This window comes from Alosa sapidissima, chromosome 20 (genome assembly GCF_018492685.1).
Source record: "Alosa sapidissima isolate fAloSap1 chromosome 20, fAloSap1.pri, whole genome shotgun sequence".
Classification (NCBI taxonomy): domain Eukaryota; kingdom Metazoa; phylum Chordata; class Actinopteri; order Clupeiformes; family Clupeidae; genus Alosa; species Alosa sapidissima.
In genome coordinates this window covers 11,900,864-11,905,863 of record NC_055976.1, presented here as the reverse complement: position 1 = coordinate 11,905,863, position 5,000 = coordinate 11,900,864, and the positions used below count along the sequence as shown (strand labels likewise).

Sequence of the window (5,000 nt, the reverse complement as noted above, 5' to 3'; positions counted from 1 at the left end):
AAAATGCTGAGGATCAATAAACTTGTTTATTTCTCAGACTACTGCTGGAACACAAAACTGTTGCTGATTGTCAGTAACATAATGGAAGCATGTCTTTAGGCCATTTTATTGTGTTGTTTACCTACAGTATCTGGTGCAGCAGCCTATCCAACTAGATGGAATTATTAATAGCCTAGAGTGATGACTGCTCTGCTACATTCTAGAATCTAGCTCAGTGCCTATGTCAGAAAGGAAGTGGCTGTACTTGGTATATGTGATAGCCCAGTATGTAGGCTACTCTAGAGCCTGAGTTGCATACTGAGGTCCAATGAATGACCTCATCCAAAACTTGGATGGCCCAAAACGTCATAATACGTTACAGTTTACTAATTTAATATGTACAAGTTAGCACTCCCATTGATGATAATGAATAACGCTAGCCCTCAACCTTGTCAAAGTTAACTTTGCAAACTGTTTAGGCTACATATGACCGACTAACTAACTAACCGACAAACTTCCTCACTACATCGACTGCATTAGCTTGGCATTAGGGTACTGTGCATGTCGACAGTGAGTGGAAACTTCAGTCATTTCCATTTACCATGTTAAAAAACATCTTGCGAGAATCGTGACGCATTACTTTGTCGGTAGATTTAACACTTTGGAGATAGTTTTTGCTTATTATTAGTCATTCGCCTCCACAACAAACACATTTTAATTGACTAGCCTACAGGGGGAACAAGCCATGAGAAGTAGCTTAGGCTATTTACAATGGCAAAGTAAAATATAATATCGCGACTCTAGGGGGAGCTCTAGAGTCGTCAAAAAATACCTGAAACAAGTCCATAATATTGGTTTGGCTTTATATTGATTCACTCATCTGCCATCATTTAAATTGAAATATTTTGAAAATACATTCATAGCAAAAATGGATGCATGCGACTAATTAAGATTAATTAATCACAGAGTATGTAATTAATTCGATTTTTTTCTTGACTTGACAGTCCTACTATTTTATCTTTGTTTGTTTGGTCATGTCATGTTTGTTGAGTTATTCTTTTTCTTTTGGAGCACATCGGGCCAGTGCTTGTCGCATAAAATGTTCTATATAAATTAAGTTGACTTGACTATACTTCACATTGACACCTCTACACTGCTAAACAAATGACATCAGTGAGGTAATTAAATTTCCACCAGGCTTTGTTTTTCTTTCAACTTCACTTTTTTGTTACAGTTTACTATTTTAATGTAATCATGACATTCTTTCAATCCCTGCTGCCACAGATACGTACAGTATGTCACAGTTTTCCACCATTTCAGGGTTTTGGTTGTGACTCTTTCAACCACCAATTCTTTTACATTTTATGTTTGTGTTTACCAAAAAAGCAAGATGCTCGTACCTTCCCACCACTTAACTCATACTCTCACTGATGAATGCCGTAAGAAAACAAACTCCTCTCCCATTTGAGTTATAGCCCCTTGACTCCAAAAGCTCCTAAAGACTTTGGCTCCGGTTCCGGTTCCATCTGTGGGGTAAAAGGAGAACATGTGTTCACTCAGGGATGACCCTGTTCCTGCGGCTGAGCCAGTGGAGTGTTCTGAGCCATGCCAAGATCAAGGCCCCGGGGCGTAGGAGAAAGCACATATTCAAATGAATGCATTCATTCAGTACACTGTAATCTGTTTGGGATAAAAGGTGTCAGCTCAGTGGTTGGATGTAAATAGGGTTGTTTTTTTTCCTCCCTTTCTTTTGGCTGCAAACAACAGGCTGGGCCTGAGGAGAATGGCCCGGGGTTGGTGTGTGTGTGTGTGTGTGTGTGTGCGTGTGCGCGTGCATGTGTGTGTGCGTGTGTGTGTGTGTGTGCGTGTGTGTGTGCGTGTTTGTGTGCGTGTATTTGTGCGTGTGTGTGTTTGTGTGTGTGCGTGCGTGCGTGCGTGCGTGTGTGTGTGTGTGTGCGCCATGAGGGTTCAGTCAGTCCAACTCAGGCTCTCTCTTGATCTCTCCTCTTCATACAATCATTGGTTGTGTGTGTGTGTGTGTGTGTGTGTCTCTGTGTGTGCATGCACACATACGTGTTGTATGTGGGTGTGTATGTCTTCACATGTCAAAAAGAGTCCATTAGCTCCTGCTAAAGCTCAGCATGCATGCACAAGCACTGGCATGCACACACACTGGTGCACACACATACAGTACAGATGACACATGTATAATGGGATTACACACGTGCAAAGCCACACACCAAACATGCATACAAATTCACTGATGCAGATGCACAGATGATTTAACTCTCTCTCTCTCTCTCTCTCTCTCTCTCACACACACACACACACACACACACACACACACACACACCCACACACACACAAACACCACCCCATATACCCACAGACTCATACCCATACCCATACCCATACCCATACACACACACACACACACACACACATACAGTACACACACACACAACCAGGAGTTTATACCAGAAATTTGGCTAGAGGAGAGTATATAGGCGTTAGCGTCCATCACAAAGAGATCAAACAACAACGCTTGTTCTCAGTTGTGTCAACCTGGACATTTGCCCAGCACACTGCAGCCTTTGCCAGGCCCACTAATGCAGTCCAGTAATTAACCAAGACACTGGGACTAGTGTGTGTGTGAGTGTGTGCGTGCGTGCATGTGTGTGTGTGTGTGTGTTGTAAGCACTCTGTGTGCAGATACATTAATGTATCCCTGTCATCATTCCAACTCACAAAAAGTGGGGCCTTTTAAGTACCTAGCAGGCACATGCATTTGTCTTCCTCTCTCAGTAGGAACCATGGTATTAGCATACCAATCTCTCCTGTGTTAGCATTTTACCCACTCTCCAAAATGGTTTCCAAATCTTCCCTGGCCGCCCCACCCAACCTTACCTATCCTTCCATGCATGTCAAAGTCCCTCTGAAACCTCTCGCAGATCCGATGAGACATTCAAATCAGCCCCCTTTCACAATGCTGCCCTGATTTTTGCATTGCACGAAAACAGCTCCTTCTCTCTCTCTCTGTTTCTGTTTCTATCTATCTATCTATCTATCTATCTATCTATCTATCTATTTGTCTGTGTCTGTGTCTGTCTGTCTGTCTGTCTGTGCTCTGTCTGTCTTCTCTCTCTTTCTCTCTCTCCCTCTGTTCCTATCCATCTCTCCCTCCCTCTCTCTCTCTCTCCTCGAGCGTGCGGTGTGGTGCGGTTCCTGTCCGTCCCCCCGGTGGCGGCGCTTGGCTCGTGGAGGTCAGTGGGTCTGTGGCGGAGCGCTTCTCCCTGCGCAGCTGAGTAATTGGCCAAGGCTAATTATTCTCCAGAGCTACGCGGGTGACCTTGGACTCATCAGGAAGAGACTTCATAAAAAGTCAACGTCAGCGTCCGCTATTCTCAGGGAATGATTTTCATACTAATAAGCAAAAGAGAGACGGAAAGAGAGACACAGAGACAGAGAGAGAGAGAGAGAGAGAGAAAGGGAGAACGAATGGAAGATGTTGATAGAGAGAGAGGGAGGGGAGAGAGAGAGACAGGTGAGAGAGAGAATGGTGAGCTGTACAAGTGAGACAAAAAACATGATGACAAAGCTTTTCTTTCTTTATTAAAAGAGGGAGATGACGGGAATCAGTTGCTTCAGAAGTGTGGTATGTGTGTGTGTTTGTGTGTGTGTGTGTGTGTGTGTGTGTGTGTGTGTGTGTGTGTGTGTGTGTGTGTGTGTCTCTCTTTGTCTGTTTGTGTGTACGTGTGTCTGTCTGTGTGTGTGTGTTTGGACTCTGAGGTAGTTAAAGGTGCTCAGCACCCACTCACACAGATGAAGGGGGCCACAGGGGATGCATTTGTAAACAGGCCAGCAGCGTGCTGTAAAGCGGTGCTAAGCGCTGTAAAACCTGATTGGGGCCAAAGCGATGGTTATTAGAGTGAATTGCTCACAGGAGGAGAGATATCTCCCCATTCTCATGTCTACACCAATGGGCTATTGATCTGGGGCGGCGGAGAGGGGGAGCGGACTAAGGGGTGGGAGCGAAAGAAATCCAGAGAGAGAAAGAGAGATGGAGGGTATGCCAGAGAAAGAGAGAGACAGAGACAGAGATGGAGGATGGTGCCTGGGGCATCGCTGAGATTCTTAATGTTTCATGACCATGAGGGGGATAAAGGTACACCCATCTTAATTACACACTGCCTCTCGTTTATCAGGAGAATACAAACATACGGGGAGGGGTAGTGAGGTGAGTCAGACAGGGGTAGAAAACTAAGAGCTGGAGTATGTAGGAAAGGACTAGAGAGAGAGAGAGAGAGGGAAAGAGAGATGTGGAGAGAGATAGAGGGTATGTGAAAGAGAGAGGGAAAGGGAAAGAAAGAGAGATAGAGGGTATGTGAAAGAGAGAGGGAAAGAGAAAGAAAGAGAGAGGAGTTAGAGGACAGAAAGGACACTCTTTGGTCTGCCATCCTTTATGAGCGCGGCCATTTGTTTGTGAAATTGCCAGTAGAGTGGAGAGGTGTGGAGAGGCTGCCTCTGTGTGTCTGCTTTGATGGCTGGTGTCGCTCGGCTGAAGAAGTCCCGCTTATTTACCCTCCCCATCAGCCCAGAGTCCTCAGCTCCTCTACCATCAGCTGCAGCCATTCAGCTTACCTCAGATAAACTAGCGGGGATGTAGTCACACTCACGTTTATTCAATAGCCAAGATGAATTTAACTGTGCAAGATGAAAGAGTGGTTTCTTGACAGTCTTGGCTGTTTTGGATTTATGCATATAGGGTATAATGACTTATCATTACCTGTTCCATATCAGAGACATTTTCTGAATGCTGCATCAAAAGCAACATGTATTCAGTGTATGCATCATATTATCTGAGTACTGCAAGCCTACCTGTAGCCATGATAAAAAATCCTGATGCTGTTATTGGCATTTGCAGCAGACTGATGGGACTTGTGGTGTTTGAAAAGAGTGGTCAGGACCTCAGTTGCATTCTCGAAATGCCACATACTCTGCAAGAATAAAACAATCTGTTT

At 44.6% G+C, this 5,000-nt stretch overlaps 1 long non-coding RNA gene across 1 annotated transcript in view; it reads right to left on the bottom strand.

The window, feature by feature from the left end:
• LOC121694842 overlaps window positions 1-4,965 on the bottom strand; it is a 10,573-nt gene extending 5,608 nt beyond the window's left edge. Inside the window, exons 1-2 of the long non-coding RNA XR_006025902.1 lie at window positions 4,858-4,965; window positions 1,380-1,505 (exon numbers count right to left, since the gene is read on the bottom strand). This is a non-coding gene — a long non-coding RNA (uncharacterized LOC121694842). The remainder of the gene's footprint in view (window positions 1-1,379; window positions 1,506-4,857) is intronic.
• Window positions 4,966-5,000: the final 35 nt, after the last annotated feature.